Source organism: Acomys russatus, chromosome 5, assembly GCF_903995435.1.
Source record: "Acomys russatus chromosome 5, mAcoRus1.1, whole genome shotgun sequence".
NCBI lineage: Eukaryota > Metazoa > Chordata > Mammalia > Rodentia > Muridae > Acomys > Acomys russatus.
The window spans coordinates 14962129-14987836 of record NC_067141.1 but is presented as its reverse complement, the minus strand read 5'-3'; the positions used below and the strand labels follow the sequence as shown (position 1 = coordinate 14987836).

Here is a 25708-nt window from a genome sequence, read left to right as displayed (position 1 = left end):
AGAGACACACACAGGAAGAGAGGAGGGGAGGAGAAGGAAGAGGAGAAGGAAGGAGAAGAGGAGGAGAAACAGAAAGAGACGTGCTGAGCAGTGAAAAGGAATTGACTGAAGCTCCAAGCATTATCCTGGACAAATCTCAAAACACCGAGCATCAAAAGGAAGGCCTAACAGGATGCGACGGAGTAACACAACAGGCTAGGTGATGCCTTGATATCTCTAAGAGCTGTGCACATGGTAGGGCCATGGGATCGTAAACATGAACTCTGGGTAGGGTTCTCTCAGAGGAGGATATATCTAGGGAAAGGATCAGGTGTTTATATTTTGGTAACATCTTTTGCCCAGGCCGGGTGAAGTGTCTGTATACTTCCGTATGCATCATACTCCCACATGTCTTAAATACTGCATGATTTCATCTTCTTTTGCACTGGATATCCCTAGGGACCCCTGCATGCCAGGCAAACCTTTCACCACTAGCAATCCTTTTTGCTTTTTTATTACGAGACAGAATCTTGCTAAGTCGCCCAGGGTAGCCTTGAATTCACTCTGTGGGCCAAGGAGGCTTTGAGCTCTTAGTATGCCTGCCACAGCCTCCTGGGTTGCTGGGGTTATAGGCCTTCATCACCAAGTCCAGCTGATTTTCAAAAATGTCGTAACAATTTCATCATCTGAGGCTATTACTTGAACATATCTCCTAGAAGTAGCCTCTTTCTCTGTGCAGAGCCCTCAGAGATGCCCCCAGATGTAATAGTACTGCCTGCCACTTGGGCTCAGGGGTATGGGTCCCCCTTGGGTTATTTAGGGTCACAACGGGGCACATGGAGTTACTGCTGGGCTTTCATCCTCCCAACTCCTTCTTTTTAGATCTCAAAGGAATAGACAGAGGTGACATTAAGGACTGAGAATCCTGACTCCAACCCTTTGGGAATGAACTTGAAGAGCATCCCACCCCTAAAGGGTTATTTGTTCCCTCTCGCAGAAGCCTGGTCCTCACGCTAGCAATAGGCTGCTGGAGCGGTGTGACTGTGCTCGGCTGGAGTTCCACAGACTGGCTCATAAATTGAATTTCATTTTCAGAACTGGGATGAAATGAGGAAATAATTTCACATTCTATACATTTATTGAAATTATATCAAAATAAGCAATGAAGGAAAATTTCTCTTGGTAATATAATTTCAAGGATCATTTCTTGAGTTTGCCGCTAGGAAAGCACCCACAAATGTCCAGGTTTGATAACCATGGGGAGGAACCATCTGGGCTCTATTTTGAACTTGAAGGGGGTAGATGGCATCACACAATGGTTCCCTTTGTGGAATCTCAGCTGGCTGTTACTCCTGCTCACCCATCCTCCTCCCTTTAAATTGGTGTGTGTGTGTGTGTGTGTGTGTGTGTGTGTGTGTGTGTGTCTATGTGTCTATGTGTGTGTGTGTGTGTGTGTGTGTGTGTGTACATATTTGGAGGTCAGAGGATAACTCATAGGAGTTGTTTTTCTCCTATCATATAAATCCCAGGGCCTTGGGGCTCGAACTCAGGTCCTCAGTCTTGGCAGCAAGTGCTTTTACCTACAGGGCTAGCGATCCTGCTGCTCTCTATCAGCTTCATTTTAAACCACATATGAAAGGATCCACTTCGTTGTCTTCCCTCCCTCTTCCCTCCTCTTCTTTCTTTCTTTCTTTCTCTTTTGCATTTTGCATTTTGGAGACAGTCTCACTCCATGGCCCAGATTGGCCTTGAACTCATGAACATCCTATTCCCTTGGCCTCCTGAATGCTGGAATTACAGTGTGTGTCACTGTGCCTAGCTTCCTAGTTCATTTTCTATTCTGGATTCGGTGCTCAGATGCCACTGCACTCAGTGTTACAGTTCCCATCCCTGCTCATCCTACACCTTCCCAAGCACACCCATTCCTTTTTATAAACAGGAAAAGTTAACCTGAAGTCAGATTGTGATTGATTGGGAGATGAAGAACAGAAGAGGCAGGTGGGGGCCAACCCCGTTCGTTCACTGCCCCAGCCCTCTTGTTCCAAGGTAAAATTCTTCCTACAATACACACATGGCACATCTCCGGAGAAGCAGCTCCCTTTGTGTGCGTCACATCCAGATTGTCTTCCCTGAGGGAGTCGAGTGCCTATGTTGTCTCCTGATTATCTGCCACTCTCATGCCTTTCTGGCACCCAGTTTGATGCTGGTTTGGCTATGCCGCACATTCTGTGAAATATCTAGCCCAGGTTCCATCAGTGGGGAAGTCATTTGTAGCAAAAGTGTCTTTGGCTTTCATATACATTTTCTGACACAAAAAGGGAAAGAGGAAGTTATTTTTAACTTAAAGAGTATTGTGTTGTCTCTGGAGCATTATTGGGGAAAATTGGTAGTGGGGAATGTGATGGAAGAGGAATCCATCATTGTGATGAGAAAATTAACAGGAACGATAGATCGCTGGCTTTCTTCTGTGATCACTGCATGTCTTGCATAGACTCTTATGTCTAATGAGACATTGTAATGTGCATGCTGCAAATACAAATGTGTATACACACATGTGCACTCCCCATAGCAACCACCAAATTAAGAATAAATATGCAGTGATCTCAGACCTTTTATGTCCTTTCCTGACCCCTTATTAGCAAGGTGGCCCTGTTCTTTGATAGAGCCAAAATAATGTAACACGTGCTCTGGCATCAGAATTTGCTTTACACATGTCCAAAGTTTAACCTTATCCTAGTGTGGATCTATGTTCTAATATTCTTGTTCATGAGGTATAATATTCTACTGCATGAGTCTATATCTGCATCCAATTCTTATCTATCTATCTATCTATCTATCTATCTATCTATCTATCTATGTATCTATCTATCTATCTATCTACGTATCTATCTATTTATCTTCCTCCTCCTTATCATCTCCTGCTGTCTGTCTGTCTCCTTTTGATGTTTCTCTGTTCTATTGTTGGTTAGTATTTGGCTTATTTTCACAGTTCGGATGTGATGAAGAAAGCTGCCACAAGCATTCCGGAGTGCATCTTCTATAGACATGTTAATCCACTTTTCTTGGATACATGCTTGGAAGTGGATGGCTGATCTTAGAGCAGGCATGGGGCAGGGATGGACAAGGTCTGGCTACTTCTCAGAGTGGCTGCCTTGTGCTTACCTTCTCAGTTGCAGCCTCAAGAGCTGGAGCTGCTCTCATCCTCTCTAAAACTGGACACTGTCCAATACTTTAACCTGAGTTCTTCTGCTCTGTTTCTTTGCTCTAGTTACATAGGAAACCAGCAGTGCTCAGCATCTGTTACTCGGCTTGCTAGATATCTCTCTGAAACTTTTAGCCAGGCTTTAAAAGCATTCTGTCCTTTGCTTATTTATCTGCAGGCATTCTTAAGATATTCACAGCTAGAGATATATGGATTATGGATACCCTTTCTCCATCTATGGCTTGAATTTTCCTTTCTTAATGGTGCCTTTTGATGAATATGGTTTTGATTTTTTCTGAAGTCCAATTTATCTTTTAAAGCTCATGCTTTCTTTTGTGTTCTTTAAAAGAGATCTATAGCTGCCCCCAAAGCAATGACAATATTCTCCTTTGCTTTCTTCTGGAATATTAGTGTCTGACCTTTCTTCTGTGGGCCTATCACATTTCTGGAATTGATTCGTGTTGACGGTGTGAGGCAGGGTCAAGGTGTCTTCCCACCTCCCAGGTAGATGTCCATTTGACCCACAACAACTGAAGATATCTTCTTTTACCCACTGCTCTGTGATGGTATGCTAAGTGTCTTATGTGTTTTCTGTTATTTAATTCTCACAATAACTTAAAAAGTGGGACTGGCAAGTTTCAATGGGTAAAGGCATTTGCTGCCAAGTATGATGAGTCAAGTTCAATCCCTGGGTCACACAGGTGGAAGGAGAGAACTGACTCCTGAAAGTTGACCTCTGACTTCCACATGTACACCATGGCATTTGTGTGCCCCCTGAAAAGAAATGAATGAATGAACAAATAAATTAACTTAATTTAAATATAGATGCTGAGTTTTTCTCCATTATTACTCACACGAAAACAGGCTTAGAGGCTGAGTAATGTGTCCTGCTGGTGTGGCAGGACTTCAAGTCTTCCTCCTCCATCCCTAGTCTCTGCTGAGACACACTGCTGCTACACATCTTGCCAACCTGTAAGTTATGTGGCCAGCAGAGAGGAAGAGGCTAGTAGGAAACATCTTCAGACTGCAGGGCAATGGGATGGCGTTGCCTTTTCAAAGGGTGTCCTACCATTCATGGTTTCCAGCTTAGGCTCACTCTGGCCTCAGATCACACTAGACCCAGTCCTTCCCTCCCTTCACCTCCCTCTCCCTCTCCCTACCCCTTCCTCTCTCATCTATCTATCTATCTATCTATCTATCTATCTATCTATCTATCATCTATGTCTCTCTCTCCTTCCTCCATCTTCTCCCTCTCTCCTAGTTTTTTTTCACAAAGAAAGATCATTGCTCAATATGTACCCTGAAGAACAGCCATCACTGGGTTTAACAGCTTAGCAGCTGTAGCTGGGCTCCACCTCGGCAGAGAGGCACTGGGATGAGGACCACTTCCCAAGTGCTCCTCTGCTGCCAGAAAGATACAGTGTTTGCTCAGATGCGGTGGTCATAAGGAGATGCTGGACCATTATAGAGGAAAGAGTCACATATGGATCCCATTATTGCTTTACCCAGTTACCCTGAGAATTTGGGGATAACAAAGACAAACTCTCCACAAATCTAATGAGTAATTGAACATCAGCTGTGTGTTTCCAGGCACTGGAAAAATAGTAGTGTGTTAAAGAGGTGGAGACCCTTGCTGTCAAGGGCCTCATGGACAAAGGGACATATTTAAGAGTTCTTCCAAGCAGGTTGACCTGAAGCTACACAGGCAAGTAATGTTATATAAACTGGACAGGTTATATTTAGGAATATCTATCTATCTATATTCTATCTATCTATCTATCTATCATCTATCAATCATCTACCTATGTATGTATGTGCAATAACAGTGAAAAAAGAGGCCACAAATCAGAAGGAGACCAGGCTGGAATATATAGGAAGGTTTGGGGAAGAGAAGTAAAGGGAGAAATGTTGTAATTATAATCTCAAGAACAAAAATCAATCAACTTTAATGACCCATTTCCCATCTTGGTTCATCTTGACTCTAGCCATAGGTAGCCTTCTAGACCTTTAACTACTTCTAGTAATAAAATTCTTCTCTAGGTCCAGATTGGAAGGCAAAAGGGGGCAGCTGGCAGTGCCTTGGAAACTCTTAACTCAGCATTGCTACTATCAACACATGGACATGTAGCTGTCATAGCTGTTCTGCAGACCTTTTCAAGCTCATATGCAGCAAGACCACGTGGCTCTCCTTAGTAATAAGGAAGCCAGTTCTGGACTTATTTCTGTATGATGGTTCATTTTAAGTTTCAGTTTTACCCTCCATGGGAATCACTGGGGAAGCGAGTCTTAGTGAAGTGTTTCCTAGACAGGTTGGCCTGATCAAGCCTGTCTTCGGAGATGGTCTTGATTGAATTACTTTATGTGGGCAGATTCAGACTGGATGCAAGCATCACCATGCCATGGTTTGGGAGGCCTGGACTGTATAAAAGCAGAGAAACTAGCTGAACACTGAGCTTGCATGTGGTTACTCTCTCTCTCTCTCTCTCTCTCTCTCTCTCTCTCTCTCTCTCTGCTCCTGACTGTAGCTATGACTAGCTGCCTTGACTTCCCTGCAACAGTGGACTCTAATCTGGAATTGTAAGGCAAATAAACCATTTTCTCCCCTAAGCTGATTTTCATCAGGGTATTTTTTTTCACAGCAACAGAAAGACAGTTAGGATATCATGTGAACTGTTCCCTACTGTGCCCCCTCTTTTTGAGATATTATATAAAATGACCACAGCTGCAGGTGGGAGCTTCAGACAAGGACTTAGAGTAACAGTGCTGTGGACCAGAATCTTATGGTTTTGTTGTTGTCATTTGTTTTGTTTTTTGGTTTGGTGGGATACAGCAGATTTTATTTAACAATGTCATTTTCATTATATTTATTAATTTTTTTTTTGCCTGAAAATGTGTTGTTGTCTGCATCTTCCCCATATAGTACTTTATACTATGAATTCTGTCCCAGGGCACATTTGTGAGACAGCTAGCATATGAAAGACTGTCCTAGAGGTAAATAGAGCCTAGAACATTGCTCAGGAAACTTCCAACCCTCTATAAAGGAGCTTAAATGCCATCATTCATGGTACCCAGAGAGGTGGGCAGAATCCACATGGAGGTGCCTTGCAATCCTCGTTACTAAGCAATTGTTAATCTTCAGGCCCCAATGCATGCTCTACAAACATTCTCTCTGACCTTGGGGTGACTTTTTGAAGGAGATTTAATTATTCATCTTTTGCTAGGGATAATGGAATACTCTACATTTTACATGCGGTATATAAAGAGCAGAAACTTAGGCCCCAAGCCACCTGGTTCTAAGGATGACCTGTCTTCCATTTTCCTATCTCAACCTAATACCCTGAGGAGAAAGAACAGAGGAAAGGCACATTACTTCAGGTTGAAGGGTAGCAGTGGCACTGGAACTTGTTTTAATTAAGATGTTTAAACATTTAAGACCAGCGTAGGCTCACAAGAAGTTTTAAGAACTGATACGCAAAGATCTCGTGTACTGTTTATCCACCACACCCCTGCCACAAACATAGCATCTTACAAAGAGACAGAACAGTTTCATAACCTGAAGATGAGCATGGATATAGTCAGGGCAGAATATTCTGATAAAAAATAATGCCCCCCTACTGACCTTATAAACTCATGCAATGTAGACTCCGTCCTCTTGTTCCTATGCCCCCAACCTTACGTGAGCACCTCTCTGTTCTCCATGTTAAGAATGTTAGGAGGGTGAAATCATAGAGCCCATAGCCCTGGGAGTAGCTTCTACCCCTAGCATCATTCTTCAGGAATTCATCTGGGTTGTGGTATAGTGACTTCTTGTTTTATTGCAAGGTAGGTTCCACTATTGGATGCACCGCGGTTTGTCTGCCGACACATTGCAGGACATCTGGGTTGCTTCAAGCTTTCTGCCATTGCAAATTAAGGTGCTATAAACACTCAGGCATAGGCCTTTTCTGCACTTGGGTCTTTATGTCTATGACAGAAGTATCTAGGAGTATAATTTTCAACACACACATACTTTATATGTTTCATAAGATTTAAACTGAAGTGTTATATTCTTTTGAGCAACTGTAAATGCTATTGAATATATTTTGGCCTTGAGTTCTTTCCAATATATCAAAATAGAATTAGTTTTTGTATGCTTATTTTTATCTTACAGCATTATTGAATTCACTCATTAGTTCTGGGAAATACTTTGTGATCCCATGGGAAGTCATGACATCCTAAGGTAGGGAATCTCTCCTTCCTCGGCCTCTCCCTCCCTTCCTGTGCTGGGGATTAAAACAAGGACTTATGTGTATGCATCCCATCACCAAGCCACACCCTCATCCCATCACCAAGTCACACCCTCATCCCATCACCAAGTCACACCGTCATCCCATCACCAAGTCACACCCTCATCCCATCACCAAGTCATACCCTCATCCCATCACCAAGTCACACCCTCATCCCATCACCAAGTCACAACCTCATCCCATCACCAAGTCACACCCTCATCCCATCATCAAATCACACCCTCATCCCATCACCAAGTCACACCCTCATCCCATCACCAAGTCATACCCTCATCCCATTATCAAGTCACACCCTCATCCCATCACCAAGCCACACCCTCATCCCATCACCAAGTCACACTCTCATCCCATCACCAAGTCACACCCTCATCCCATCACCAAGTCACACCCTCATTCCATCACCAAGTCACACTCTCATCCCATCACCAAGTCACACCCTCATCCCATCACCAAGTCACACCGTCATCCCATCACCAAGTCACACCCTCATCCCATCACCAAGTCATACCCTCATCCCATCACCAAGTCACACCCTCATCCCATCACCAAGTCACAACCTCATCCCATCACCAAGTCACACCCTCATCCCATCACCAAGTCATACCCTCATCCCATTATCAAGTCACACCCTCATCCCATCACCAAGTCACACCCTCATCCCATCACCAAGTCACACCCTCATCCCATCACCAAGTCACACCCTCATCCCATCACCAAGTCACACCCTCATCCCATCACCAAGTCACACCCTCATCCCATCACCAAGTCACACCCTCATCCCATCATCAAATCACACCCTCATCCCATCACCAAGTCACACCCTCATCCCATCATCAAATCACACCCTCATCCCATCACCAAGTCACACCGTCATCCCATCACCAAGTCACACCCTCATCCCATCACCAAGTCACACCCTCATCCCTTTGGTTTTCTTGCCCCATCACATTGGTAAGAAATTCCCGGGCTTTGCTAGCTCGCACTCGGCGGCAGCAGGAGGGAGAGCTCAGGCTGCAGCTTTGGCGCCCAGAGTTGGAGTTGCCAGGAGTTTCCCCGACCCCTCCCTCCTTGCGCGCGGTGGCAGGAGCCCGCGCGGGAGTGGCGGGCAGCGACTAGCCAGCAGCCGAGCCGGCCCAGCCTAGTCGGCAGCCCGGATCTCCGCACGGGGCAGTCGCGGGGAAGCACAGTCTCCAGTTGGGATGCTTGCCGCTCATTAGGCACCTCCCGAGCACGAGCTGGGCTGCACGGGTTGTGCCTACACCCCAGTCAGAGAGTAGAGTTGTCATAACAGGGTTCCAAGATGGCGGCGAGCAGGGTGGACCATGTTTGGAGGCTCCAGTGAACAATTCAGGAAATTGCACAGATTTCTGAGCCAGGAACACCAAGATCCCCACACCACGGCAGCAGGAGTGCTCCACGGTTCAGAGGGACGAGGGTGCGGAAGACCTGCGTGCCCCTGCACATGGGAGGAGCACGGATTTTCTTGGATTGGAGCAGCAGTGGCAGAGGCAGCAGCAACAGTGGCGGCACCAGCGGCACCAGCGTCAGCAGTGGCAGTGGCTGAGTGAAGTATAAGGGCTTCCAGCCTACGGAAATTGTGAGAAAACAAGTGAATCTATCATCAGACTCCCTCCATCCAACTCTGGAAGCTACCGAACGAAAACAAAGGCACCAAGATGTCTAAAGGACAGCGTAAAAGCATGCGCAAAAACCCCCAAAACAACATGGCGTTTCCAGCTATCCCAAAGAAAACAACCCAGAGAACTCAAATACAACTGAAATACAAGAAAATGACCTCAAATCCTTAGTAATGAGTATATTAATGGAGGAAACAAATAAAATTCATAATCAAATGCAGGAGGACACAGCCAAACAGGTGAGAGACATAAAAGAAGCACATAGAGTGGAACTGGAAAAATTTCAGGAAAATGCAAACAACCAGATGAAAGAAATCAAAAAATCAGTTCAAGATCTGAAGACAAAAATGGATTCAATGATAAACACACAGACAGAAGAAAAACGAGAACGTGAGACCTCAGAGAAGGAGGCGAGCAACACAGAGTTGAGCTTTTCCAACAGAATCCAAGCGATGGAAGAACGAATCTCAGGTCTAGAAGATACAATCACAGATCTTGAAGCAACCATTAAGGAAAATGCGAAATCTGACACAAAACATCCAAGAAATGAAGGACACCATGAAAAGAAGAAATTTGAGGATAATAGGCATTGAAGAAAGAGAAGATATCAGTCTCCAAGGCCCAGAAACTATTCTCAATAAAATCATAGAAGAATATTTCCCCAATCTAAAGAAAGAGATGCCTATAAACATACAAGAGGCCTACAGAACACCAAATAGAATTGACCAGAAAAGAAAAACTGCCCATCACATAATAATCAAAACAAAAAACATACAGAACACAGAAAAAATATTAAAAGCTGCAAGGGAAAAGGGCCAAATAACATTTAATGGCAAACCTATCAGAATTACACCCGACTTCTCAGCAGAGACCATAAAAGCCAGAAGGGCCTGGACAGAGATCCTGCCAACCCTAAGAGACCACAGATGCCAGGCCAGACTACTCTACCCAGCAAAACTATCAATAACCATTGATGGAGAAAACAAAATATTCCATGACGAAAACAAATTCAAACAGTACCTATCCACAAATCCAGCTTTATAGAAAGTACTAGAAGGAAAACTCCATCCCAAAGGGTCAAGCTATAACCAAAACTACTCAGGAAATAGATAACTATCCCATGGCAAAAACACAACTACACAAACGCTCGACTGGAACCAACATCAAAATTAAGACTCTGAACAGTCACTGGTCATTAATATCTCTCAACATCAATGGTCTCAATTCTCCAATAAAAAGACACAGACTAACTGAATGGGTGCATAAACAAGATCCAACATTCTTCTGCATTCAAGAAACACATCTCACTCATAATGATAGGCATTACCTCAGGGTAAAAGGTTGGAAAAAATATTCCAAGCAAATGGTCACAAGAAGCAAGCAGGCGTAGCCATTTTAGTATCGAACAAAATACACTTTCAACCAAAATTAATCAAAAGGGATGAGGAAGGACACTTCATACTTATCAAAGGTAAAGTCAACCAAGATGACATCACAATTCTGAACACCTATGCTCCCAATACAAAGGCACCCACTTTTGTAAAAGATCTGCTAAAAAGCTTAAACCACACATCGATCCCCACACAATAATAGTGGGGGACTTCAACACCCCACTCTCACTGAAGGATAAGTCATTGAAACAGAAACTAAACCGAGAAATAACATCATTAACCAATGCCATGGGTCAAATGGAACTAACAGATATCTATAGAACCTTTCACCCAAACAAGAAAGAATATACCTTCTTCTCTGCACCCCCTGGAACCTTCTCCAAAATTGATCACATCGTAGGTCACAAAGCAAGCCTCAACAGATACAAGAGGATTGAAATAATACCTTGTATCCTATCAGATCACCATGGTCTTAGGCTGCAACTCAACAACAACAGAAATAACAAAAAACCTACAAGTACATGGAAACTAAACAACTCTCTGCTAAATGACAACTGGGTCAGGGAAGAAATAAGGAAAGAAATCAAGAAGTTTCTGAAATTCAATGAAAATGAAGGAACAATGTACCCATATTTGTGGGATACATTGAAAGCAGTGCTAAGAGAAAAATTCATAGCACTAAGTGCCTTTAAAAAGAAATTGGAAACATCACACATAAGCATCTTAACGACACAACTGGAAGCCCTAGAAAAAAAAGAAGCAGAAACACCCAAAAGGAGTAGATGTCTGGAAATAATCAAACTCAGGGGTGAAATTAACAAATTAGAAACTAAGAAAACAGTCCAAAGAATCAACAAAACCAAGAGCTGGTTCCTTGAGAAAATCAACAAGATAGACAGACCATTAGCCAAACTAACTAAAAATCACAGAGACAGTATTGAAATCAACAAAATCAGAAACGAAAAGGGAGACATAACAACAGACACTGAAGAAATACAAGGAATCATAAGATCCTACTTTGAAGGCATATATGCCCCAAAATTTGAAAATCTAAGGGAAATGGATGATTTTCTTGATCAATTTCATTTGCCAAAGTTGAGTAAAGAACAGATAAACAAGCTAAATAATCCCATTTCCCCTACAGAAATAGAAGCAATCACTGATAGTCTCCCAACCAAAAAAGCCCAGGGCCAGATGATTTCAGTGCAGAATTCTACCAGACCTTCAAGTGTGAGCTAATACCGATACTCTTCAAGCTACTCCAAAAGATAGAGATGGATGGAATATTACCAAATTCATTCTATGAGGCCATAGTCACATTGATACCTAAACCTCACAAAGACTCAACAAAGAAAGAGAATTTTAGACCAATTTCTCTTATGAACATCGATGCAAAAATACTAAATAAAATACTTCCAAAACAAATACAAGAACACATCACAGATATCATTCATCATGACCAAGTAGGCTTCATTCCAGGCATGCAGGGATGGTTTAATATACGGAAATCCATCACTGTAATCCACTATATAAACAAACTGAAAAAAAAAAAAACCACATGATCATCTCTTTAGATGCAGAGAAAGCATTTGATAAAATCCAACACCTATTCATGTTTAAAGTTTTAGAGAGATCGGGGATACAAGGCACTTTCCTCAACATAATAAAGGCTATATACAGCAAGCCAACAGCCAAAATCAAAGTAAATGGTGAGATACTCAAGGAAATTCCTCTCAAATCGGGAACAAGGCAAGTCTGCCCACTCTCTCCATATAGTACTCGAAGTTCTAGCCAGAGCAGTAAGACAACAAAAGGAGATCAAGGGGATCCAAATGGGAAAGGAGGAAGTCAAATTATCCCTCTTTGCAGATGATATGATAGTGTACATAAGTGACCCTCAAAATTCCACCAGAGAACTCCTAAAGCTGATAAACACCTTCAGCAAATTAGCTGGATACAAAATTAACTCAAAAAAGTCTGTAGCCTTCCTATACACAAATGACAAGCTTGCAGAGGAAGAAATTAGGAAAACCACACCCTTCACATTAGCCACAAGCAATATAAAATATCTAGGAGTCACTCTAACTAAGCAAGTGAAGGACTTGTTTGAAAAAAATTTCAAAACTCTGAAGAAAGAGATTGAAGATGACCTGAGAAGATGGAATGATCTTCCTTGCTCATGGATCGGGAGAATTAACATAGTAAAAATGGCCATCCTACCAAAAGCAATCTACAGATTCAATGCAATCCCTATCAAAATACTTACACAAGTTTTTAAAGGCATTGAAAGCTCAATTCTGAACTTCATATGGAAAAACAAAAAACCCGGAATAGCTAAAACAATCTTGTGCAATAAAAGGTGCTCTGGAGGAATCTCCATACCTGATCTCAAACTGTACTATAAAGCAATAGTAATTAAAACAGCTTGGTACTGGCACAGCAACAGGCTGGTTGATCAGTGGAATCGAATCGAAGACCCAGATATGAATCCACACACATATGGTCACTTGATTTTCGACAAAGAAGCCAAATCCATTCAATGGAAAAAGGATAGCATCTTCAACAAATGGTGCTGGTCTAACTGGAGGTCTATGTGTAAAAAAATGCAACTGGACCCATATTTGTCACCTTGCACAAAACTCAAATCCAAGTGGATTAAAGACCTCAACATAAAACCAGAGACACTAAGTCACTTAGAAGAAAAAGTGGGGAAGAGCCTGGAACATATTGGCACAGGAGACAACTTCCTGAACAGAACACCAACAGCCCAGGCCTTAATGTCAACAATTAATAAATGGGACCTCATGAGGCTGAGAAGCTTCTGTAAGGCAGGAGACACTGTCAAGAGAACAAAGCTACAGCCTACAGACTGGGAAAAGATCTTCACCAACCCTACATCTGACAAAGGTCTAATATCCAAAATATATAAAGAACTCAAGAAATTAAACACCACCAAACCGAATAACCCAATTGAGAAATGGGGCTTGGAACTAAACAGAGAATTCTCAACAGAGGAGTATCAAATGGCTGAGAAACACTTAAAGAAATGCTCAACCTGCTTAGTCATCAGGGAAATGCAAATCAAAACAACTCTGAGATTCCATCTTACACCCATCAGAATAGCTAAGATCAAAAACTCAAGTGACACCACATGCTGGTGAGGATGTGGGGAGAGAGGAACACTCCTTCATTGCTGATGGGAATGCAAACTAGTACAGCCACTTTGGAAATCTATCTGGTGCTATCTCAGAAAAATGGGAATAGGGCTTCCTCAAGACCCAGCTATTCCACTCCTTGGAATATACCCAGAAGATGCTCCAGCACACAAGAAGAAAATTTGCTCAACCATGTTCATAGCAGCCTTATTCATAATAGCCAGATCATGGAAACAGCCTTAGTGTCCCTCAGTAGAAAAATGGATAAAGAAACTGTGGTACATATACACTATGGAATACTACTCAGCTATTAAAAACAAGGAATTCCCGAAATTTGTGGATAAATGGATTGAGCTAGAAATGATCATAATGAGTGAGTTAAGCCAGAAGTAGAAAGACTTAAAAAGTATATACTCACTTATATCTGCATACTAGCCCAAGAGGCATGTCCCACGAAAGCCTTCACTTACCAGGAAACTGGGACAGAGGGGAGGACATCCTATTGGGACTCTAGATGAGAGAAGCATGGGAGAATAGCAAAGTAGAAGGATCCAGAGGGTCCTAGAAACCTACAAGTAGAACATTATGATAGGCAGATTTGGGCCCAGGGGTCCCGCTCAAACTAAGGCACCAGCCAAGGACAATACAGGAGGTAAACTTTAAACCCCTACCCAGATCTAGCCAATGGTCAGAACATTCTCCACAGTTGAGTGGGGTATGACTTTCACACGAACTCTGGTGCCTCACATTTGACCATGTCCCCTGGAGGGGGAGACCTGGTGGCACTCAGAGGAAGAACAGCAGGTTACCAAGAAGAGACTTGATACCCTATGAGCATATACAGGGGGAGGTAATCCCCCTCAGGAACAGTCATAGGGGAGGGGAATAAGGGGAAAAGGAGAGGGAAGGAAGAATGGGAGGACACAAGGGATGGGATAACCATTGAGATGTTACAAGAATAAATTAATAATTCCCACATTGTCTTGAATAAGAATGGTGGAGAGAAGACACCCTTTATTCCTAATCAGGAAACGTACAGTCTTTCATTATGCATAATGTTACTCATAGGTTGTTTTAAGCATTTTGTATATTTTTCTGATAGAAGCGTGGTTTCTTTTGGTTTTGGTTTGTTTTTGTTTTTTTGTTTTTTGGTTCTTTTGGGGGGGCAAGGGGGACGTTTAATTTGTGGAATAGTTTTTCTCTCTAATGATTGGATAATGAGATTATTTTTAGCCTTAACTATAGTAGGTTACACTGAGTTTTTAATATGGGCCTATAGCCTGTGTTTCTTTTATAAGCCCAGCTTGATCACAAATGTATTTTAACGTATTACTGAATTCCATTTGCTAGCAATTTCTGAAGACACATTTTGCTGTACTCATCAGAGATGGGGTTGTAGCATTCTGTCTTATGTATCTTTTGGTTTGGGTGTTTTAGGGTAGTGATAGGATATTAAGAAAATGGGGACAGGTATGTTCTACCATTTTGATAGAATTATTTAGAATTGGTTTAAGTTTTTTTTTTTATGTTCAGTAGAGTTTTTCAGTGAGATCACTAGGCATGGAGATATTTGTTTAAAACAGTTTTAAATTATGAACTTTAAAATTTCCTTGAATATACAGGTGTATCCAGTTATATATTTGACATTGAGTAGTGGTGACTTGATTTGTTTCTGATATTCTCTAGTTGTCTTTTTGGCATTTGTTGGGTCGGTAGTTATTGCTGCATGCTTGTAGAACTATTTGTTGGGTATGTGAGTATACAACACCTTGTTGTTGATTTTGATACTCTTGTTTCTTTTTCTTCCCTATTTTCAGGAGCTTATCAGTGTCGCTGTTATATTCAAAATACCTGCTTTTCAGAATATCAGCAGTTTTTAACATCGAAATAAGTTTCTTGTAGGCTGCAATAGTTGGATCACTCTTTCTAATACATTCCGCCAAAATCTAACTTTTAATGTGTGCATCTAGGCTATTTATATTGAATATAATTATTCATCAATAAGGGCTTAAATTAAGTATCTTTTCTATTCTCTCTGCTTTTTATTTATTTTATTTTAAAATATGTGTATGTTTGTGTGTGTGTGTGTGTGTGTGTGTGTGCGTGTGCGTGTGTGTGTGTGTGATGTTGGGGGAGTAAAGACATGTGAGCATATGTGCCTGAAGAGGCCAGAACTATAGGACACCCTAGAGTTGGAGTTACAAGTAGTTTTGAGACACCTGACAAGTGTGTTGGGGACCACGCTGAAGTCCTTGAAATGGCAGCAAGCACTCTTAACCACTGAGTCATCCTTGCCAACCCTATTTTTAAAATTTTTCATTCAAGTCAATTACTTTAATAACATGTTAAAATAACACCACTATAACCTAAGTGTTCTTGACTTACTTTATACAGCTTTATGATTATTCTAGGTGTCAGTATACTCATGCTGATGCCATGATTTTACACCCCCTCTTGTTTATAGTATACTAGCTTCAAATGCTTCTATATACATGTAAACCTCATCAAATGACACTGCTATTTTTTTCTTAATCAAATACAATTCACAGACGTCAAGAGTAGAAAAGGGCCATTGCTTTCAATGAGACTGACACTTCAGTTAGCTGTGCTCTCTCTTCCTGTACTCTTGAGTTCTTGCTGTCACCAGCTCTTCTACTACCTTATGCCCTTCTCTTAGAGTTAGTCTGATGGTCACAGATTATTTTAGTTTTACTTTATTTCTCTTATAATAAGAATACCTTTATATCATTTTAATTTCTGAGTGATATTTTTTATTGAGTTTGATGGTCTGGATTTGACAATTCTTTTCGTTGGGAAACTTGTTACCTTGTCGTTGCCAGGACTTTGGGCAGAATTCACTGACATAAAAGTGCCTTTCTCCCATAGATGAGACACATTTCACCTACTACCTTTAAGATTCTTTCTTTCTTTCTTTCTTTCTTTCTTTCTTTCTTTCTTTCTTTCTTTCTTTCTTCCTGTCTTTCTTTCTTTGTCTTTAGCTTTCAGAAGTTTAATTATGATGCTTTTGTTATGGTTTTTATTTTGTCTTTTGCTTATTATCATTGGATTCCTCCCAAATTTTATACCGTAGGTTTCTGTCTCATGTAACATTTGAAGTGTTTCCAGTCTTTACTTCTTTAAGTATTTTTTCTCAACTTTCCATCATCTAGGTCAACATTGGTATGTGTAATGGATATTTTATTAGAATCTCATAGATCTTGAACCGTTGTTAAAGGGTTTTTTTTTTTTTTTCTCTTTCTGATGTTCAGTTTGGATAATTCCAGTTGTTCTATATTCTTCATTACTGACTCCTTCCTCTGTTCCCTCTCCTCTGAGCTTTGGTTTCATTATTTTATCATTATATTCTAATATTTTTCTTTTGCTCTTCTTGTTTCAGTTTCTTTGATAAGACATTCTATTTCCTTCCTAAGCCTCTTTCCCATTTACTTAAAATGTGCTTGGTATTGATTGTCAGAATGTTTTCTATCATAGAGACTTCGACAAAATTTTCGGACAATTCCCATGTATTTCTTCTCACTTCCATGATGGCTGGCATCTATTGACTGTTTGTCTTTTTTCCTTTTAGTTTGCAGTTGGTTCTTGTAATGATCACTGACTTTTTCAATTAAAACCTATGTATTTTCACTATGCTAAGTCTTATTTAACCCTCTTTTCTGAAATTGACTTCTTCAGACAGTGTTTTTGTCTGGAAAAAGTAGGGTGCAACCTTATATCTGCCAGGGGTAGGTAGAAGCTCAGGCTTTCCACTTGGGTTCTGTTGTTCCTAAGAGGGCTCTTTATTATGGCTAGGCAGTAGGAGTGGTCAGATTTCTGCCCATTGGACCGCCTCTGATCCTCCCCTGGCTGGAACAGCTTGTTGCTTTAGCTCATATTTGCACAACACTGGAGCGTGGTGGCCTTGGTTACTTCTAGCACATGTGAAAGTTTTAAATCTCCATATATCCTCCCTTAGGTACCACCCCAGAGGGGAGGAGAGGGGTATCTCATTCATGCTTAGAGACAGTGGAAGTGCTCTTCACTCATGCTTGAGGTGGCCACATTGCTGGCACAGGTGAAAGCTCTAGTTCTCTGCTCGGCCTGGCTTTCTGCTATACTGTGCTGCTAGCAGCAGGAGCAGGAGACAGCGCCATCCTCCAGGGCAGTGGAGATGTACTTGTCCTTTCAAAGCCTCCTGCCTAGTTAGTGTGAATCCCCTTTGATCACTGGGCTAGAGAGTAGGCTTTGGGGGACTTTAAAAATAATCTTCACACTTCAGCATTTTCAGGCTACTGTTTGTACAGCTCCAGGTCTGAGATACAGGGGACAAAAGGCAAAACCAGGGACTTTATCACTGTCCCATTCCATGGGTCTTTTAGCTTGTCCACTTTCTTCTCTCATTTTTGAGTCTCCTTGTGCTTGGCGTGCACATGCGCACACGCGCGCGTCTGTGTGTGTCTGTGTGTGTGTGTGTGAGTGTGATATAGTATATTTGTATTATGTATTATCTACATTATATAAATATATAATGCACATATAACACACACATATATATGAAATATAATCTGTGTGATGCATAGATTATATTTTGTAGGGAATAAAAAGCATCCCTTTGCATCTCCAGGGGCCCAAAAACAATGACTTGAAGTTATTAGATCCATCTCGGTCCTTTAAAAATATGTCTTCTAAGTCTCTTATTTTTCTCTTCCTTTGATGTGTTTGTTAAATATACTTTACTGAAACATGCTTTCTTATTTAAGAGGACAAGAACCCAGCACAGAAAGCCCAGTGAGTTTTCACGAATGAGCATAGATAAGTGGCATGGTCTGGATATGAAATGACCCGTACAGGCTCATGTCTTGGACCATTTAGTCTCCGCCTGATGGCACAGTTTTGGAAGCTGGTTTCTAACTGGAGGATGTCAGGCCTTGAAGCTCATAGGTTTGCTCCCTTTCCTGTTCTGTGTTTTTTAATCTACCCAGGTGTAAGGAAGCAGCCTCACACACCTGCATCCACAGCCATAAGCTGCTCCTGTCATCATGTTGTCCTTTCTATGATGGCTGAACCCCCAAACCATGAGCCAAAACAAACCTTTCTCCCTGTAAGTTGCTTCTTGCCAGGTATTTGGTCACAGGGACAAGACAGATAACCAAGGCACACTGGCAGCACAGCCATTCTTCTCATCCGTCAGACCTCACAGTTTTGCAGCACCCATAGACTCCCCGAAACCAGTCCGCCATAAGGCAGTTAGCACTCCATGTTCCTGTCTTCCACCCTGGAAGGAGGGGGAGGGGCATCTTGTGCTGAGTGATGTCGGGTCAGCCCAACATCTTAATCTTAATATTTTCAAAGAATGGATTTGCCAGTGAGAGAGATGGAGAGAGGTCAATATTCCAATAAGGTGAGAATTTTCCTTAAATGTCGTGTGAACCTCTGCCTCCAAACTTCACAACCATCTTGGGATCTTGGGCAATAGACAGAGTTGAGCCTTGAAATAGCTGCAGCCTAAGTGGTCAGAATAAACAAGTAATTTATAAAAATTTCTTTTCCATGAGTCTTAAAAGGGAAGCTTCCAGTTTTCATGTCCCAAGGACACTTTTCGAAGACATAACACAGAAGTGGTAGGAAAAATTAACTAAGATTATGGGAGACGTATTGATCAAGAGCAGTAGGGTAATGTGGCCCCATCATGGCCTCCTCATTAGATACACTAAGCTGCATTGAAAGGGAGATTGTTCCCCTGTGGTATCTATAGGGAGGTTTTCCTTGCCTCCCCCGCCCTCTGACAGTCATGAGGATGCCCATGCTCAACTCTCTAGCAAACACAGGTGAAGAGCTTGCCTGAGGCCCAGATACATTGTACGTGATACCCCATGTGTCCAACACTTGGTACAGTGCATTGTGTGGCAAGCAGTGACAAGGAATACTGCAGATGGTTAGCACGGTTCTTTTTCACATATCCATATTCTGAGATGTATTAGATACAAAGATTGGCACTCACAACAGGAGGGACAACTCAATTCAAATTGATGTCTCCCAGGACTTCTCAGGGACAGAGGTCTGCCATTACGGGAGAGACAGTTACAGACAAGGGACTCAGATCATAGGAGCGAAGTGTTAGGCACAGTCTCCTAGGCAAGGTGTCCCTTTTCTTTCTTTCTTTCTTTCTTTCTTTCTTTCTTTCTTTCTTTCTTTCTTTCTTTCTTTCTTTCGAAGCATAGTACCCATAGATCAACATTTATTTCTGTTAGAAATGATGGACATGTTTTTTAAAAAAAACATTGTATCCATACCAGAAATAGGAAATCCACCTTTGGAGTTGGCATTAGCATCCTTTACCACACATCTGTGCTGACCAAGAGGGAAAATCACTAGATGTGCGTAGGTCCCCACCCCACTGGTGGTGCATGCTGGAGATCAATGGACCAGGCAGGGCCACCACGCCACTGGGATGGACTGGGTTTCAGACTTATTCTTTCAAGTGTGAATTATTCACTCCACCTCACTTAGGAAAAATCAATGCTGTCCTGGCACTGCCTGGTCGCTTTATAGTTCCCTCCTACCTGACACCATCATTCTTTATTCCCCTTCAGATAATCTTTCCCAGAGCTCCACTGACCAAGCAGAGACTCTGGGTGTCACACTTTCTGTTATGTGTTTTAGCAGAAAGGAAAACAATCCCCTGGCGTGAGCCTCCCGGCTGGAGAATGTGTCTTGTGGTATGTTTCTGATGTGTTCATGTGTTCTCAAGGGTTGACCCTGATGAGGGGATGGGGGTGAAGGGTGCCTATGACCACGCTGAGGTAAGGAGGTAGGGACAGCGTGAACTGGGCATGATCCAAAGTCACAGCTGATGGTTTGCCCAAGACACACACAGCCACACAGCATTTCAAAGCTGCAAAGATATTACATAAGTCATCACTGGGCATCTCTAGGGCCAGAAATTTTTAATTGAGCCTAATGACTTCTTGAACTTGCTATGGGTTTGTTGAAAATATTTAAAAATTGGAAGATTTATCAAGATAGGCAGACTAAGAGTTTAACATTTTATTTTAGATGTGTAATTATTTCATATGTGTTAGTATCATGTATGTATGTATACGTATCTATCACATGCGTGCCTGGTGCCTGTGGAGGTCAGAATTGAGTTCTGGTTCCCCTGGAACTGGATTTACAGTGGTGAGCCACAATGTAGGTGCTGGGAACAGAACCCACGTCCTCTGCAAGAGCAACAAATGCTCTCTCAATCACTGTGCAATCTCCCCAGCACCAAGAGAATTTCTCTTGAAAAAACCAGAAGATGTGAAATTTTTGCTGGATTTTTGCTGAATTGAGCTGAGTCAGCTGAGTTGAGAAGCACCACCCCTGTTCACAGGCCTGGTCCAGTTTGCCATGGCTCCTGCTGCTGCCTGCCTTTCCTATCTGTGGCACCTCCTTGAGGGTGACTTGTCTTCTTGTCATCCTGGCACATGGTCTCCGCAAGGTGACAACCAGGAAGCTCCAGCCAGGAGCACACTGAGTCCTTCAAGGAAGGTCAAGTTGCTACCCGTTTTCAGACTGTTCTTTCTACTTTTATTTGAGAAAGGACTTGACTGAAAGTAATGACACTGCTAATGAAAATTGATTTTTCTTTCCAACAGTTTATTTTCCAGGGAGCAAACACAGAGGAACTGGTAGGCATATGTGTTAATGGAGATAGCAGGGGTATACAAAAGATGAATCTGACCACCAGGGGGGAAACATACTAGCTTCCCGTCTCAGTGGCGAGCCCATGACTTGGGCTGATCTCCAGCTTCTGTAAGGTCAGAGTGGTAGTGGCAAAGAGGACCTGTCATTCTCTTGCTCTTGGCCCCGTGGTACCCATGCCCACAGCAACACAGCTCTCCTCTCTTTGAATTACAGGAAAATTTCAATTATCTACTTCTCCTCTCCAAATGTCAGCCACCGAGCACCTAATAATGCCCTGTATTTGCCGGTGCTTAAGACACGCCAGGTCTGCTGTTAAGTTCTTTATCTGAAAGGACTCGCTGCTTCTCCCACTAACCCTCAGAGGCAGGCACATCAATCAATCCATTTTTCAGATGATAGAACAGAGGTGGAGAGATGCTCCGCTATCTGTCAGCAGTCAGCTGGCAAGGTGGGGAGGAGTTAGAGACCAGCCCTGTTCACGTCTCAGCAGTGTAGCATGTGAGCGGCTTGACTTTCTTAAATCCACTTTGTGGAATCACACACATGACACATCACGGTGGAAATTAATATATGTGTACGTTTTTATTGCTTGTGAGATTGTTGGCACAAATCATGTCTGTGGAATTCATGGGTGATGTAAAAGTGTTCAAGGGCAATTAGAGACCAATTGGTTATTTTGTTTCTTCTCTGGGGCTCTCAAAATAACCAATATCATACATTGCAAGAATGAGGGGAGGTGGTGGGGGCAGGGGACTGGGAAGAGGGAAGGGAAGGGAAACTGTAGTTGGGACGTAAAAAAAAAAAAAAAAAAAATATATATATATATATATATATATAATAACTGGGCATTTATAACTAAGGACCTTAAGACAAGTCTTGTCTGGAATTATGTCTTGTAAGTGAAGCTAATGGTCACAAGGATTGTGCATTTTAAAGATTTATTTTAACTTTATGTCTATGGGTTTTGCCTACTTGTGTATATGTCCACCATGAGGGTGCCTGATGTCTACATAGGTCAGAGATGGGTAAGATACCCTGAAATTGGGGTTGCAGGTGATTAGGAGCTGCCGTGTGGGAGCTGGGAGTCATACCTAGGCCTCTGTAAGAGCAGTGAGCGTTGTTAACCACTGAGCCATCTCTCTTGCCCCCAGGAACATGCATTTCAGAGTTTAATGATCAGTGTGGAATTTTCCTCCCTACAATGCTCTACTGTTTACATCTGAGCCAATAGCCCACATCATGTATGTGTGTGTTGTGTGGATGTGTATTTGGAGTGGGTACATGTACACCCTTGTGCTTGTGTGAAAGTATACATGTGTGGTAAGAGTCTGCTTATCGTACTTGTGGGGTTTTGAATATATGTTCGCACTTGTGCTATCCGTGCATGTGTGTGATATAAGTATGCATACTGTGCTTGAGTGGGTGCACACTTGCATGTGGTGTGTGAGTTGCACATGGTGTTTGTGTATGTGTGTACACTTGTGTGTTGGCGTGCTGTGGTCATGGAGGGTGTGAGGCTACACATCGGCTAAGATACAGGGCAGATGACTCATCTTGTCATTCCTTTTCATATTGAGGCGCAGGTCACACAGCATCATTTTAAGCAGTTTGTTGTGCAGTGTTGTGTACCCACTTCTTCTGTCTAGATCCAGGGGAGTCTCACTACCCCCAAAGAAAGCCTTGCATCCATAAGCAGTTATCCCCGATCTACCAGTCCCTGAAAATGATGAGCCCACCTCCTTCTCCTGGAATTCTCCTATTCTGGGTGCCCTGTCTAAGGGGCATCCGACTTACTGGGTTTGGCAGCAGTCTCTAGTATCCTGTTTTTGGGGTCCACCCACAGTGTGGCATGTAGTACTCCCTTCCTTTTTGTGCTTAACTGGTGTTCCCTTGCACATAGGCACAGCAGCTTGTTTACCCATCGTCACTCGCAGAATGTGAGTTGGTTCCACTTTTTGGACTGTGTGCACAGTGCTGGTAAGCGTGCTTTCGTGTGAGTGTCGCAAGAACCTGGCAGTTCTGTGTTTAAACTCTTTAGGGAGCTCCCAAGCTGTCACAGCTTTTGCACCACCTTAAATTCCATCTGCAATGCATAGGGCTCCCATCCCACATCCTACCAACACTCACCACACTGTCTCAGTGAACAGCCCGACAGGAGCAAAGTGCTGTCTCATTGTGTGTGTGTTCGCTTTTATACTGTGGTATCCCAGGCTGGCCCTTAAACTCGTGATGATCCCTCTGCCTCCACCTCCCCAGTTCTCAGATTATGTGCATGCACCACCAGATCCAGCGTCACTGTGGTTTTCATGTATGTTATAGGTCCTTGTCAGTAGATGTCTACTGATGTTCCCTTCCTGTATCTAAGTCAGCTTGCTAACCATTGTATTGTTGAGGTGGGAAAGATCTTCATCCACTCTGCATAGAAACCCATAATACTCCCAACCTGCATGTTGTCCTTTTTCTCTTGACGTGTTCTGAGATACAAACCCCGCTCTGTTATGTTCCTTTACTGCTGTAGATTTCTAACTGTTTAACAGCTCTGGGTACCTTCTTAATGTCCACTATCTTACTGTAGGTCCTATTCACTTCCATAAGGTGTTTTATTCTGATAGAGTTGTAAGAGGTACTTTTATATTTCAGATTTTAATATTTTTATTCCAGTCTATTTGCTCAGTTTACAATTTTGCATATAATACCATTTGCTATAGCCTGCTTGTTACTTCATAGTTCAATTATTACTCTTTTGTAAACTCTTGTGGCTCCAATGTCAGCCAGTGTTCCTTGTGTGCTCTTCTGAGCTGAGGTGGAGTCTGAGGCAGAGCACCAGCTTAATGGACATTCAAGGCCCTGAGATCAGTTTCCAGCGTGACAAACAAAGAAGACGATGAACAGACACTTCTATTATTCCAAATTTTCCTTTCACATTTTTACTTTTGTATTGTTAAGCATTTAAAATGTAACAGTGAGTGTGGCTTTAAATGGACAACAAGGGACAGGAGAAATGACTCAGTAGTTAAGAACACTAGGTAAGGGCCCAGGTTCGAATCCCAGCTCTCACATGACAGCTCCCAAAAACCTGTAACTACATTTCCAGGGAGTCTGAGGCGCTCTTCTGACCTCTGCAGGCCCTAGGCATGCACATGGTGCACAGACACCCATGCAGGCAAAACACTCATACACGTAAAATGAAAATTAAAAATAAATAAATTTAGACTATGGCATGATCTTATTCCTAAACACACCACTATCTCCTATGCTGCTCTGTTTTCTGACCTGAGATCTTTCTTTTATAAACTAAATTCTTAAAAAGGCTCTCTTTTGAATTTCCCTAACTGTCTGTCTCTTCCTGGGTTAGACCACATCGTTTTACTGAGTACCACTCTGAAGTAGGCTTTGGTATGTGGGGTAGCCATCACCTACTCTCTCTGCTCATCTATAAAATGACCCTGACTCTTCAAATGCATTCTCTTTCTCATCCACACTCACAGGTCAGATCGTCAATTTATGGACTAAATCCAGAATTACATAAACTAATCTGGGCAGAATGAACTTCCATCCGTCTTCTTGGCATCCAGGAATGGGTCACACCTTCCCATTTCAGTTCTCTCCCTTTCTCTGGTATGATTTGCCACACTTCAACTATAGGCCGTGCACATTTCATTATAGATGTGCTTTCAGATACGCTGGCATTTTGTCACTAGCATTAATTTGTTTACTGCTGTTCCTCACAGTTATTGCCCTTTGTAGGTTGCTTTGACTCTAGCTCAATGGCTCCCACTCTCTTGTTAATTTTTTAAAATTTTATGCATATGTGTGTATGTTCCCACATATGTGTAGGTGCCCCTAGAGGCCAGAACAGGCCATCAGATTGTCTGGATTTGGAGTTATAGGCATTTGTGAGATTTGTACTATGCTGCCAGCTCTCTTGGTCTTACTTCCTGCTTCTTACATCTTGTTTGGTTTTTCATGATTTACTGCACTGAGTCTCACAGTTTGTGGTGAGTTTCCCCCTAAATCCAGAAATCATATAACATATTTAATAAGTTTGTGCTGAAAAAAAATTAACTCATAGAATTTTAAAATGTGTTGCTTTTAGAGATTTTGTCTATTTCATAGAAGTCACCCAAAAAAAAAAGCATATTTATTTTGCTTTATTTTCAATTTTTTTTCAGATTTTAAAGTTTGGACATTTTGTTAGTATTCTAGTTATGGGGTGGATTTACTTCTACACTATTTATCCTGTGTGAGTAGAAGAGATGAAAATGCAAGAAATGTGCATTTTATTCACATCACCTTGAATTTTAAATAAGAACAGTAGCGGGAGGTGACTGCTTTGAATGAAATCTTTGTCTTTTCATAAAGTATGACTGAA

General features: G+C 42.1%; 1 protein-coding gene across 3 annotated transcripts in view; it reads left to right on the top strand.

Annotated features, from left to right (window-relative positions):
* Positions 1–25708, top strand: part of C5H10orf90 (chromosome 5 C10orf90 homolog) — a 244669-nt gene that overhangs the window by 105540 nt on the left and 113421 nt on the right. For 2 of the 3 annotated variants that reach the window (XM_051145482.1, XM_051145481.1), the window contains exon 3: positions 7332–7400. The exons of the other annotated variant lie outside the window; for it this stretch is intronic. The gene's annotated coding sequence lies outside the window, so the exon portion shown is untranslated. The remainder of the gene's footprint in view (positions 1–7331; positions 7401–25708) is intronic. 3 annotated transcript variants of the gene reach the window in all.